We start from the raw sequence: 15,139 nt of genomic DNA on the forward strand, positions 1-15,139 counted from the left end.
GGCACTGCTAGGGTAACCAAGAACGAGAGACTAGATACCCCCAGAGACCTAGGGTGAAACAAAAAAAAAAAAAAAAATGGATAAAATGACTCCTAATGATATCTGCTATACTCACAGATCAGTGTCTTATCCATTCCTCAGAGAGTCTTCTTCTGGCAGCAGATGGGAAGAGATGCAGAGACCCACAGCCAGACTTTATGTGGAGAGAGTCTCTAGATGAGACATCTCCATCAAATCCCTCCCCTCAGAGCTCAGGGAATCCCTGAGATGTAAGAGCTAGAGGGGATGGAGGACGCCAGGAGGACAAGGCCTTCTGAATCAACTAAGTAAGGAGCATATGAACTCCCAGAGATTGGAAGCAACAAGCACAGGGCCTGCCTGGGGCTACAGGCAGTCTTCTGCAGTTATTATGGGGATTAGCTTGGTCTTTTATGGGCTCCTGACTGGAGAATGAGTGGGTCTCTGACTCTTCTTGAGCCTGCCACTGGACTCCTCCTCCTATCGAGTTGATGTGTCCAACTTCCATATGATGGTTTAGCGTGTTTGGTTGTTAGCTCTTAGAAGCCTGTTCATTTCTAATGAGAGACTGAAGGGGAGGGAAAGGAGTGGGGGGATTGGAAGGAGTAGAGGGAGGGAGAACTATAATCAGGACTTACTGTATGAGGAAAGAATCTATTTTCAATAAAAAAGCAAACAAACATGATTAAAAGTAAATCTAACAAGTTATCAACATTTTTCAAATCTGATTTGTATTTATAGTTCTTTACATTTAAATAAAGAATTATTAGCTTATAGAAATAATGGTGCTGTAGTTATATTCTCCTTTTGTGTATGATTAAAAACTTCTGCTGGGCACAGTAGTGCACACCTTTAATCCCAACACTCTGGGAGGCAGAAGCAGGTGGATCTCTGTGAGTTTGAGTCCAGCCTGGTCTACAGAGTGAGTTCCAGGACAGCAAGAGCAACACAGAGAAACCCTGTCTCAAAACAAACAAACAAAAAAAACAAGCCAAAACAAAACAAATTTTCCAAAGATGGGTGGGAAAGATGGCTCAGAGGCTAAGACCTGGTGCTGCTCTTGAGTTCTATCCCCAGCACCCAGGTAGCTCACAAATGCCTGTAACGCTAACTCCAGGGATCTGACACCCTCTTATGCCCTCCATGGGAATATGCGCGCGCGCACGCGCGCACACACACACACACACACACACACACACACACACACACACACAATTCTGTAATAAAATATTTTGGACTTTCTAAACTTCACAATAGAAAAGGAAAACAAGGCTTCATGCAATGGGCTAGAATACTTCTCGCAAAGAAATACAGCAATGGAGGACACCTCTTACTAAACTTCTTACTAAAACATCGGCCAGGAATTAAATTAGAGCACAAGGGGGGGGGGGGGGGAGACAGGCAGGGAGTGGTGGCACACAACTTTAGACTTTAGACCCCTCACTTGGGAGGCAGGAGGTGAGTGGATCTCTGAATTTCGAGGCCAGTCTGGTCTACATATTTAATTCTAGGCTAGGCAAGGCTACATAGTGAGCCCCTTTCTCAAAACACAAGCAAAAACAAAACAAAAAGAGGCATTCAGGAGAAGTGAGATGGTTCAGCAGGTAAAGACTTTTGGCTCCAAACCTGAGTTCAATCCTGGGAACCCACAGGACTACTGAAAACTGTCCTCTGACTTCCATACCCATGCTCTGGCGCACGTGCACACACAATAAACGTTTACAATATTTTAAAAGAAAAAATTGTTCAGCTGAAATCAAAGTGTGTCACCTTTGCACTTAAAGTCTGGGCTTGTGTCACCAACCAAAGAGCATCATCATTAATCACTGTGGGCATTTGCAGGATGATTTAATTCTTCCAAGTATTAACTTGTTGGGTGCCTTGGGATTAGCCACAACGACCTTACCACTAAACATGATGGTACGCTGCAAACCCCATGGGAGGCTGGAATCACTGAGGTCAATCACAGTGGCAGCGCTTGCCTTAAGTGTGAAATGTGAAGTCCCACCCCTCACCCACACTTTCCACCTCACCCCTTCTTGCCTCCTCGGCTTAAGCAAGGTGTTAAGAACCCTGTGCCCAGACCACACTTTCAACCACATGTGGCAAAGAAACTCAGTGGCACAAACTGAGGTCTGCTTTTAGGTCAGCAGAGAGCAGGGCAGCTGTGCCTGAGCGAGTACTCTCCTGTCCCTGAATCCCTTACCAAATCCTGCTGCTTTGCTTCCAGGCAGGTTCTTATGTAGCCAGGGCTGGACTGCTAGTCCCCTGCTGGGATTACAGATGAATACCACACCAAGCTTTCCCTAGTCAACTGTATTCCTGCTTTCTTTAATCCCAACCCCTTCATATGTGTGGTGCTGAGGATTGAACCCAGGGCCTCCTGAGTACTAGGGAAAGTGTGGGTGAGGGGTGGGACTTCACATTTCACACTTAAGGCAAGCGCTGCCACTGTGATTGACCTCAGTGACCTACTACATCCTTATCCCTCACTAGATTTTATCTATTTTTTAAACTTTTATTTGTGTATATGTGTTATGTGTTCATTCATGTGGGAGTGTACTCACACATGTATGAATGTGTTGGGGTCAGAGGTCATCAGGTGTCTTCCTCTATAGCGCTCCACTTCTCTCTCTCTCTCTCTCTCTCTCTCTCTCTCTCTCTCTCTCTCTCTCTCTCTCTCTCTCTCTCTCAAGGTACGGTCTGTCACTGAACCAGTGGCTCTGTTTTGGCTAGACTGGCTGACCAGCAAGCCCCCAGGATCTGTCTGTCCCTCTGAAACCTTCTGCCTGCAGCACTGGGGTTACCACAAATGTTGCCAGAACTAGCTTTCTGGGGATACTGGGGTCCTTATGCTTGCATAATCTCTCCAGCCTCCTCATCTAGTCATTTTTTAAAAATCTACTTATTTATTTAAGTGTATGAGTGCTCTATCTGCATGTATGTCTTTATGCCAAAAGAGGGCAGCGGATCCCACTACAGATAATTGTGAGCTGTCATGTGGTTGCTGGGAATTGAACTCAGGACCTGTGGAAGAGCAGTCAGTGCTCTTAATTGCTGAGTCATCTCTCCAGCCCCATCTAGTCAATTTTAAAAGGTAGAAAGAATGTCTGGAAAAAACAAAAAACCAAAAAACTGTCTGACCTGCAAACAGTCCAAGTGAAAAATATAATCACGTAAGGTAGCTCATGAGCCTGGCATGAGGCTGCTTACAGATTCAGGCTCAGTCCAGGTCTAGTATGGGGAGACAAGGAAGCCAGGAGGGAATATGAACAGAGCAGACAAAGTCCTGAGTGAATGCCGACTGTTTGACATGGTCACAGTCCTGTCAAAGATCCCAATGTCTCAACCCATGGGAGTGGCAAAGCCACTTCTGGTCCAGGGCTCATGCTGACAAGCATGTACGCGGTGCACAGACATGTTATGCAGGCAAAACGCTCATACACATAAAAATAATAATAAACAAAACTCTTAGCGACTGTAGCTTCCTCCTGAATGACTGCAACCTGAGACTACTCGGCTGCAGAGGCCTTCCACCCAGACTAGCTAACCACTCCCCACGGTGCTCCAGCTGTTGGCAGTGCTCCCCAAGAGTGAGCAGCCCACCGGATCGCAACTGCCCTACACTGCCTCATTGCTCCAACCAGGGTCAAGTTCCCAGCCACTCAGGGTCCCAGAGGCCCCACCTCTCCTGGGTGCCTGAGGAAGCACAAAGGTACCTCACAGATGCCTGGGCCCTTAGAGCCACACAACAGACAAGCAGACTCAGGTGTGTGTTCATTGTGGCTTGCTTGTTGTGGGTGGCACTAGAGCTCCAACCCTGGGCCTCCACGTGCCACAGAAGTGCTCTTGCACTGGGCAGCAGCTGCAGCAAAGGCCAGCTTTCCTAGGCCGTTCCCTCAGATAAGGCATAACTTCAGCTTCTCTGAGAACTGGAAGAAAGTGCAGCTACTGGGTACTTGGGTTCATTTCACTTTGCACTAAAATCACCAAGGAATAATAATAATAATAATAATAATAATAATAATAATAATAATAATAATAAATAGAGAAGCTCTGAAGTTACAGAAGAGCATCCTTTCCCAGAAGATCCTGAGCATTAAGCAGCAAACCATGCAAACCCTACACCACACTATTAGAAAAGCAGTCAGTTGGCATTCTTTCGTTATAGTCCAGAACAGCTGAGCACAGAAGGAAACAATTTGCTTTTAGTTTCCTCAAGAAATTAGGCAAGCACAGGCCAAGACTGAGGGATTACCCTGACACTCTGGGCAATGCTCCTCAGCACAAGCTGCTTGAAAAGACAAGATGGAAAACCATTTAAATGTCCAGCAACTAAAGTTCAGCTAAAATCATTGTTCAGTAGTGATGTATTCCCAATATTCCAGAGACTGAGGATTACCAGCCTGAGATATGAATACTGAGTTCCAATACTGGAATACAGAGTGAGACCCTGTTTCAAAATGCCAAAATAGGGGCTGAAGTAATGGCTTAGCAGTTAAAAGCACTTGCTTCTCTTTCAGAGAACCTAGGTTTGGTTTCCAGCAGCCACCTCAGGTGGCTCACCACCTCATGTAACTCTAGGGGATCTGACACCCTCTTCTGGTCTCTGTGGGTATTGCATGCAGACACACACACACACACACACACACACACACACACACACACACACTCACTCTCTCCTCTCTCTCCTCTCTCTCTCTCTCTCTCTCTCTCTCTCTCTTATATGCTAAGCCAGGCATGGTGGCACATGACTTTAATCCCAGCACTAGAGAGGCAGAGAGAGGTGGATCTCTTTGAGTTTGAGGCCAAACTGGTCTACATAGTGAGTTCTTGAACAGCCAGGACTATGTGAGACTCTATCTCAATAATAATAATAATAATAATAATAATAATAATAATAATAATAGTAATAATAATGTATCATCCATGAACTTATCCTTGTCTTTCAAATGTTTTAGATAATATCAGACTATGAATCACATATTCATTTTAAAAACAAAAATATTGGCTGGAGAAATGGCTCAGAGGTTAAGAGCACTAGCTGCTCTTCCAGAGGTTCTGAGTTCAATTCCCAGCAATATGGTGGCTCACAACCATCTGTAATGAGAGCTGGTGCCCTCTTCTAGCCTGCAGGGATATATGCAGGCAGAAAACACTGTATACAAAATAAATAAATAAAATATTTAAAAACAAAAACAAAATATTAGAAGCACCTGAGAAAACCTGTCTTGAAAAGCCAAAACCAAAGGGGGAAAAATATGTGATGGAGAGGTAGGAAAGATAGAAAAAATAGAGTGGTGTGTGCACTAGGGAAAGAGGCAGAACTGGATACATGATGGCAGGGACAGGTGAGAGGGCTGAGGCCTACATGCTGTCACTGCCCAGCACGGGTTGGCAGGATGATGTACAACAGGCTGGAACTTATGCAGACATGGACTCAGCCCCTGAAACCTGCCGCTAGGCCAGCCTCGGGATGCCCTTGGCTCTGGGCAAAGATGGAGGCCTGAGATGAAGAAAGGTTTACTTTCTGGATTGGACCTCCTCAAAGGACCACCGTGGTCTGAGATACCACAGGGGGCCATGTTGGTGTCTGTGGTCCATGCTGATGTCCCACGCCACTTTGAAGCCTGAGATCCATATGTATATATGCAGTCCGTGAAATGCCTTTGTGATATCCTCAGGCTTTGCTGCCATTGGGAGCTCTGATGTGAGTGGCATGTGTAACCACCTGAGACCATGTTGAGGCTCATGGTCTGTGCAGCCAATGAGGCCATGAGTGAGTCAGTGGTCCTGATACAGCCAAGGGTCTTGTTGATGTCTGTGGCCCATATTACCGCCAAAGCCCATGCAGATGTCCGTGGTTGGGGCTGACACCTGAAGCCATGTTACTGTCTGTGAGCACAGGGAGAGCTGACCCCACCCCTCATGGGGGACCTGATCCTGCCCCTCAATAGCAACCGCACTGTGGCAACACATTGCAGCAACAGCAGTGGATGCAGGAGAGCTGGCCCTGTCCCTCATGGGAGAGCTAGTCCCACCCAGTTCCGGCCACTACATGGCTCTCCTCAGCTCATGGCTTATGACAGATGCAGATGGAGAAAGACTCATCCTCCCTCAACTTGCCGGGCTGGCCACTACAAATATTGATCCTGTTCCAGTGAATATGTGGACAACACAAAATGGATTTGTCTTTTTTTGGAGGGAGGGGAAGGTCACAGGGAGGCGGACATGGAAGACTGGGAAAGAGTGGAATCGGGGTGCATGATGTGTGATTCCCAAAGAATTAATAAGAAAGACTTTAAAAAATACTAGTTGGGTGTGGTGGCACACACCTGCAATCCTAGCACCTGGCAGGCAGAGCAGGAGGATCAGGATTCAAGGCCAATCTGGGGCCTACAGGTGAACGCTGAAAAAACACAATGCTCCGAATCCAGGTAATCTGGCTCCAGAGACCACTCTTTATTCTGCCCCAATCCAGCCTATTGAGTAGAGACCAGGCAATGAAGAGTTCCTGAAACCAGTCAGATTAAATAGCCAGGGAGGGTGAGAACTTTTTAAAAAGACAGTCTTATGTAATTCAGCTTGAGCCCAAAACTTCAATGTTGCTAAAAATGACCTTGAACTCCTGATCCTCTTGCCTCCATTATAGGCAATAGACAGGACGTCATCAGGTTGTGTGGTACTAGGTACTAGGGCTTCCTGAATGTTAGGCAAACGCTCTACCAGCTGAGCTACACCACCTGCCCAAGTGTTTGTAGACTGAATGATGGCTGCATTCTGTCCATAGGTAAGCAAGGTTCGGTGATTTGCCAAGGCACAGAGCTGGCGTTCACTTCCTAAATAGGGACTATGGATAAGGGGAATCAAATGGCAAGTACTGGCAGGTCTGAAGAGATAAGGGTGACATATGGACTCTGTACCTTACTGCAGAAGTTGCCAGAGGCCGAGTCAGGCCTTGTTGCATAGTCCTGTAATTAAAACTACTCTGGAGGCTGAGGCAGAAGGATAAAAACTTCAAGGCATTCCTAGGCTACAGACTAAGCCAGAGCTGGATGAGCATCTACATCTAATCTAATCTAATCTACATCTAATAGAACTAACTTCTGCTAACACCCTCTCTAGTACTTTTCTTTTGAAAGAGAAACCTGTTTATCTAATTTTATTTCATACCCTCAACTAGGTGAGAGAGCAAAGTTATTCCCATTTTAAAGGAGTCAAAAGATAAGGGCTGGGCACGGTGACACACACATGTAATCCCAGTATTTAAGAGGCAAGAGGACTGAGGGAAATGTGAAGCCAGGCTAAGGTACAGAATGAGATCCTGCCTCAGGGAGGAGGAAGAAGAAAGTGAGGCCTGACTTGTCTTGGCTTCTGGCTTGGAGCATTTTACATTCAATAGGAAGTGGGCATCCAAGCTTTAAATCCAAACTCAAATCCAGTCCTAGACAATGTCCCTAATTCCCGAGCAGAAATAGAAGAAGAGCAGGGACATGTTGGACTTCAATTCCCCTCTTCCTCTAATTGGTGGTAGTCCTTTGAACTAGTGAGCTTAACCTCTTTTGTATCTGTTTGTTCATAGGCAAAATGGGGCCACTGGAAACATGATCTCCCAGGTACCTTTCCAACCCTATTCTGTGACTGCTGTGAGGAGAAAGCGCACTCAAGCATGGTAGATTTCTTCTTCTGTTTCTGCTAGGACCTGAGCTCAATTCCTAGCACCTACATTAAAAAATAACAATAGAGGGTTGGGGATTTAGCTCAGTGGTAGAGCGCTTGCCTAGCAAGCGCAAAGCCCTAGGTTCGGTCCTCAGCTCCAGAAAAAGAAAAAAAATAAATAAATAACAATACAAAAAGCATCAACCAAGAGCTGTTGGAGATTATTTTGAGGTATGTTACTTTGTTTATGTTGCATTTGTTTAACTCTGTGAAGCTGTGTTATTGTGCCTGTCTAAAACACCTGATGGTTTAATAAAGAACTAAACAACCAATAGTGAGGCAGGAGAGAGAAATAGGTGGAATTGGCAGGCAGAGAGAATAAATAGAAGGAGAAACCTGGGAAGAGGGATTGAAAAAGAGGAGCCAGAGAAGGAGGAGGACATCAGGGGCCAGCCACCCAACCACACAACCAGCAATGGAGTAAGAGTAAGATTTACAGAAGAGAACAGGAAAAGCCCAGAGACAAAAGGTAGACGGGATAATTTAAGATAAGAAAACTTGGCAAAAAGCCAGCCAAGCTAAGGCTAAGCATTTATAATTACGAATAAGAACTCTGTGAGTGATTTATTTGGGAGCTGGGTGGCGGCCACCCCAAAAAAGAGTAAAAACAAGCATTAACAATTTGGCACCCCATATGGGGCACCAATTTTCCTTTTAATTAATTGTTGCTGCCTTTTAAGCCACAGCTGTCCAAATCAGCAACTTCAACTCTGCTACTACCAACAGCCAGGTGGCCGGCCGTTAGCCGGCAAGGGCCATAGCCAGAGGGAATTCTGTTCCCCCAGGCATTGACTCTTTCAAAGCTATGAAGGGAACTTAACTAAACCTCTGTCCCTCTAAAGAACTTAAGATTCAAAGGTTAAGGTGGAATTCTGCTATCCAGACAGGCTGAATAGGAAGTAAGTCACCTCCTCTCCTTTTTCCTGTCCTCCAAAAAGCCCTCCTCAACCTTCCTTAAAAATTCTCCACCTGGCTCCTTCCTACCACTTCCTGTCAACTAGTTGCCTCCTGACCACAGGTGAATTTTATTTACTCAAACATATCTTTGAATCATTAAACAAATGTTCCAGAGCACAAACAAAAGTAACACACCTTAGAATAATATTCTACAACAAAGGCCTTGTTCTTTTTCTTCCACCATCTTGGGTCCATGTTCTCTGTACAAAATGCCCAGTGAATCCAAAGAAACCACCTCTGCTACAGTTGCCACAGCCTCAGGTTGAGACAGGTCTGAACAGAATTCAATAGTGATCAGTACCAGAACTGGAGGACTAAGAGTCACACCTACTACATACACAAGCAGTGGTAGTGGCAGCAGCTGAAGTCAATGAAGAACCAGTCAGTAATGAGATGAAAGGCTGTGTCCCAACTGGGTCTTCTACAGATTCCAGGGATTACAAGAGGCATTACACAGAAATCTAAGAATATCCTCTTGTCATCACAAAACCAGATGTTTACAGAAGCCCAGCTTCAGACACCTACATAGTTTTGTAGGAAGTCAATACTAAAGATTTATCTCGCCGGGCGGTGGTGGTGCACGCCTTTAATCCCAGCACTCGGGAGGCAGAGCTAGGCGGATCTCTGTGAGTTCGAGGCCAGCCTGGGCTACCAAGTGAGTTCCAGGAGAGGAGCAAAGCTACACAAGAGAAACCCTGTCTCGAAGAAAAAAAAAAAAAAAAAAAAAAGATTTATCTCAGCACACACAGCTGACAACTACTGAGAAACAAAGTGAAGGTATTTCAAACATTCAAGAAAATAAGACTCCAATTGCACAAGAAGAGAAAGGGGCTGCTGTAACAGGTGTGGCAGTTAAAAACAGAATTGGTCAAGTCACAAGTAGATGTGTTAATGCAAAGGCGGTAGGAGCCCTAAAACGGCAATGGGGATCCTGTAAATGCTGTTATGGAATTAACAATGTAACTATCTTAAAACAAGGACCCTTTTGTTCCCCATTTCAAAAGTGGAACTCAAGACAGGAGCACACATGCTTTTAATCCCAGCACTTCAGAGACAGGAACAGGTAAACCTCTTGAGTTCAAGGCTAGCCTGGTCTACAATACTATGTTCCAGGCCAGCTCAAGGTTACACAGTGAGACCCTGTCAAGAAAAATAAAATAAAATAAAGCGGAAGTACAGCTTGGTTTGAAATCTGCACCTTTTATATCACCAATAAAGTTATGGCTTCTTGTGGGAGCTGGGGTTGGGGTGGCATATATTTGTAATCCCAGTGTTCAACAGGTGGAGATAAGAGTATCCCTAAGTTTGCCGGCCAGCCCAACATAGTCAAATTGGTGAGTTTAGGTTCAGAAGGAGATTCTCTCAAACAGTAAGGTGGAGAGTGATTAAAAGATATACCCAATATGTGCTTCTGGTCTCCACAGGCAATTCCATATATGTATGTGCACAAGCGCGCGCACACACACACACACACACACACACACACACACAAATAGGATAAATGGAGTAAATTTTGAAGAAAAAGAAAGCTAAGTAACAGCATGAGTAGCATCCCTTAAATATGATGGGAATTAAAAAACAAAACAAAAAACAGAGTTCAAACTTCTGAAATTTAGAAAACAAATTACCAGTTAGCTTCACTACCTCAAGAGAGAGTCTCTAATCTGAGGCAGAGACACTCCCTAAGGCAAACACCTGAAGCATGGAATAATCTCAGAAGGCACAGGAAAACTATTCTAACAAAGTTGAAAGGTTACAATGAAATCAGCTGCACTGTAATCAGACCAAGACTACACAACAGCCAAAGCTTACGATACAAGTCTTGACCTCACTAGTAACCAAGGGCAGCTCTAAGAGAACTTAAGCAACAAACTTATTAAGTAACACCATTTTCACATACGGGTTGATTGGGTGAATATAAAATAATGCCCATCAATAGATATGATGGGCTCTTAGAATAAACTGGACATAAGTTGATTCAAGCATCTTTAGAAGATTATTTGGTGATATATGTCAAATGTATTTTATTTATTTTTCTGGTTCTTTGAGATAGAATCTCATGTAGCCCAGACTAACCTCAAACTCAGTATGTAACTGAAGCTAGTTTTGGACTCCTGAGTCCCCTGCCTCCAGCTTTAAAGGACAAGAATTATAGGAATATGGGGCTGGAGAGATGGCTCAGAGGTTAAGAGCACTGACTGCTCTTCCAGAGGTCCTGAGTTCAATTCCCAGCAACCACATGGTGGCTCACAACCATCCGTAACGAGATCTGGTGCCCTCTTCTGGCCTGCAGACATATATGCTGTATACATAATAAATAAATAAATCTTTAAAAAAAAAAAAAAAAAAAAGAATTATAGGAATATGCTACAATACCAAACTACATACAAAACACTTCTAAAATACAAAAAATATTCATACTCATTGGTTCAAAATTATAATTCTAAAGACTTGTTCTAAAGGAAAAAGTAATTTCCAAGATGATCTAGCTACAAGGAGTATGAAAAAAGCAAAAATTAGGGCAGGAGAGATGGCTCAGAGGTTAAGAGCACTGGCTGCTCTTCCAGAGTCCTGAGTTCAATTCCCAGCAACCACATGGTAGCTCATGATCCTCTATAATGAGATCTGGTGCCCTCTTCTTGTGTGCAGGCATACACTGTATACATAAATAAATAAATCATTTTAAAAAGGAAAAATTAAGCAGAACGAGAAAGGACTGATTAAATTTTAACACAGATATTTAACAACAGACAAAGCTGTCAGAATAGGCTTTAGGCCGGGCGGTGGTGGCGCACGCCTTTAATCCCAGCACTCGGGAGGCAGAGGCAGGTGGATCTTTGTGAGTTCGAGGCCAGCCTGGTCTACAGAGCAAGATCCAGGAAAAGGCGCAAAGCTACACAGAGAAACCCTGTCTCAAAAAACCAAAAAAAAAAAAAAAAGAATAGGCTTTAGAACAGCTGGTCTCAAAGTGTGTTGGGAGGACCTCAGAAAGTCTGCAAAGCTAAACCAACTTTTCTTTTTCCTTTTGAGTGTATTAAGGGTTGAACCCAGGCCTGAGGATGTTACATTAACACTCTACCATTAAGCTACACCACCAGGCCTTTTTTTGACAGGGTCTCACTAAGATAACTGGCCTAGACAACTCTTTCTTAGAAACCTTCCTGCCTTAGCTGGTGGTGGAGCACACCTTTAGTCTCAGCATTCAGGAAGCAGAGGCAGGTGTATCTTTGTGAGTTCGAGGCCAGCCCGTCTACAGTCTACAAAGTGAGTTCCAGGACAGCCAGAGCTATGTGAAGAAACCTTGTCTTTAAAAAAAAAAAAAAAAATTCTTCCTGTCTTACCCATTCAAATAAATAGCTGGGATTATTATGTTTTCAGCAAGCCCAACAAATTTTTACTTGTTTAAAAAAAAAAAATGTGTGTGAATAGACATCCAAAAGCACAGAGGGCTGGTTTAGTTACTGTTCTATTGCCGAGACACCATGACCAAGGCAACTTATACAAGAAAACATTTAACTGGGGGCTTGCTTACAGTTTCGGAGGGTGAGTCCTTGACCATCAAGATGGGGAAGGTGCAAACAGGCAGGCGTGGTTCAGGAGCAGTAGCTGAGAGCTGACATCTAGTCCACAAGTCCAAGGCAGAGAGAGAGAGACTGGGCCTAGCATGGGCTTTTGGAACCCCAAAGCCCACCCCCAGTGACAAGCCTCCTCCAACAAGGCCATGCCTCCTAATCCCTCCTAAACAGTCCACCAACTGAAAACCAAACATTCAAATATATGAGCCTATGGGGGCCATTCTCTTTCAAACCACCCACATTCCACTCCTTGGCCCCCATAGGCCTATAGTCATACCATAAAATAAAATGCATTCAGTCCAATTCCAAGTCTCCATAGTCTTTCACCGTCTCAAACCTGTTCAAAAGTCCTAAATCTGCCGGGCGGTGGTGGCTCACGCCTGTAATCCCAGCACTCGGGAGGCAGAGGCAGGCGGATCTCTGTGAGTTCGAGGCCAGCCTGGTCTACAGAGTGAGCTCCAGGACAGGCACCAAAGCTACACAGAGAAACCCTGTCTCGGGGGGGAAAAAAAAAAGTCCTAAATCTGTTCTGAGACTCAAGGCAAATTACCCACTTCCAACAACAGTGGCACAGGATATACATTACCATCCCAAAAGGGAGGAAAGGGGCACAGGTAGGAAATACCGGACCAAAGCAAGACTGAATCCCATCAGGTCAAACTCCAAATCCTGTAACTCCATGTCTGATGTCAAAGGGCTTATTAGATCGTTCTTCAAATCTCCAACTCCTTTCAGCTTTGTTGACTGCAACTACTGCTCTCTCTTGGGCTGGTTCCACACCCTGTTTGCAGCTCTCCCTGGCAGGTACCTCATGGCTCTGGCATCTTCAACATCTTGGGATCTCCAAGGAAATCCAGGCTTCACCTTCACAGCTTCACTCAATGGTCTCTCTGGGCCTCATGCAGGGACACCCCAGCCACACACTTGGCCTCAGCGGCTTTCCTAAACTGTGGAGGAAGATTCCCATAACTCTTTTACTCCTGTATCCTTGGCTTTAAAGCCAGAACCGCTTTGGTCGAAGCTGCCAAGTTCTTCTGCTTGCTTGGGATGGAATCTGGCCCCCTCCATGAGTGACATTTGCATAGATTTTTGTTGATGCTTTCCTTTGTTGAATAACTTTCTTTTGCTTTAGGAGAAGATCTCTTAGGCATTTCACAACTTGGAAGCTTAGCTGGGTGGGGTCTCACCATGAGGGCACCACTCCCTTTATTCCATTAAGTTAATAGGTCTCTCTTTAAACTTCTCATTTCCTTGGACACAGGACTTGGCTCCAACATTATGTTTCCTGGTGCTCTTTTTCTCCTAAACTGTACATTTAGAATTTCTTTTCCCCACTTGTTCTTTCTCGTTGCAGATCTGCATAAGAGTGATTACTAATAACCACAGGGCACAGTTCATACTAGGTTGTCTTGAAATCTCCTCTGCCAGTGGCATTACTCCAAAACTCTTCAATTTAACATCTGGCAGATTTTTAGGACAACGACAAAAAGCAGCCATATTCTTTGCCAAAACATCACAAGAATGGTCTCTAGCACAGCTGTTAATATCATTCCGCTCTGAAATCTTGAGCAGGGCCTTTATAGCCCACACTGCTCTCAGGACTACTGTCTTCCATGCTCATACTAGGATGGCTCATTAATCCCCATTTACTGCGTTCAGCCACTTTCCTAAGCCAAAGTCTACATTCTACCAATAAGCAGTGTGGTCAGGCCTGTCACAGCAACAGGTACCACTTACTGGCAACAATTTCTTAGTTACTGTTCTATTGCTGTGAAGAGACACCATGACCAAAGCGACTTATAAAAGAAATCATTTAGAGCTGGGTGGTGGCACAGGCCTTTAATCCCAGCACTCGGGATGCAGAGGCAGGCAGATCTCTGAGTTCGAGGCCAGCCTGGGCTACAGTGTGAGTTCAAGGAAAGGTGCAAAGCTACATAGAGAAACCCTGTCTCGAAAAACCAAAAAAAAAAAAAAAAAAAAGCCGGGCGGTGGTGGCGCACGCCTTTAATCCCAGCACTCGGGAGGCAGAGCCAGGCGAATCTCTGTGAGTTCGAGGCCAGCCTGGGCTACCAAGTGAGTTCCAGGAGAGGAGCAAAGCTACACAAGAGAAACCCTGTCTCGAAAAACCAAAAAAAAAAAAAAAAAAAAAAAAAGAAAGAAAGCATTTAGAGCTAGCTTACAATTTCAGAGGGTGAGTTTATGAGCATCATGGTGGGGAGTATGGAGGCAGACAGGCAGATATGGAGCTGGAGCAGTAGCTGAGAGCGGGTGTAGGCTTTTGACACCTCAAAGTCCACTCCCATTGGCACACCTCTTTCAACAAGGCCACGCCTCCTAATCCTTCCTAAACTATCCATCAACTAGGAACCAAGCATTCAAATATATGAGCCTATGGGAGTCATTCTAATTCAAACCACCACAAGGTCAGAGGACAGCTTTTGGGATTTGGGTTTTCTCTATCCACTGTGGGTGTCAGGGATCAAACTACAGATATCAAGCTTGCATGGTAAGTTCCTTTAGCCAACTGAGCCATCTCATCAGCCATTTTTTTAAATTGTGTTGACACTATACTGATATTCCAAAAATAATGATGAGTAAACCACTGATATCTTAGTGCTGATTAGAGCAGTAACACAAATTGTACTGTCAGTATATTCTTCATAATATCTTTTTGCTTTTTACTTATGCGTCTGAGTCTTTTGTCTGTAGGTATGTAAGTGCACCATGTGTATGGCCTGGTGTCCTTCAGAGGCCAGAAGATAGATGTCAGAGCCCTTGGAACTGGAGTTACGGATGGCAGTAAGTCAGTAGGTGGGTGTGAGGAACAAAAGCCCTAGTCCTCTGCAAGAACAGCAAGTGCACTTGAGCAG

The 15,139-nt window shown here is 44.6% G+C and overlaps 1 protein-coding gene across 3 annotated transcripts in view; it reads right to left on the minus strand.

Moving 5' to 3' along the window:
• Positions 1-15,139, minus strand: part of Dcaf5 (DDB1 and CUL4 associated factor 5) — a 101,296-nt gene that overhangs the window by 73,387 nt on the left and 12,770 nt on the right. Inside the window, exon 1 of one of the 3 annotated variants that reach the window (XM_059279659.1) lies at positions 116-364. The exons of the other annotated variants lie outside the window; for them this stretch is intronic. The gene's annotated coding sequence lies outside the window, so the exon portion shown is untranslated. Of the gene's footprint in view, positions 1-115; positions 365-15,139 lie in introns of those variants that run through there. 3 annotated transcript variants of the gene reach the window in all.

Source organism: Peromyscus eremicus, chromosome 14 (genome assembly GCF_949786415.1).
Source record: "Peromyscus eremicus chromosome 14, PerEre_H2_v1, whole genome shotgun sequence".
NCBI lineage: Eukaryota > Metazoa > Chordata > Mammalia > Rodentia > Cricetidae > Peromyscus > Peromyscus eremicus.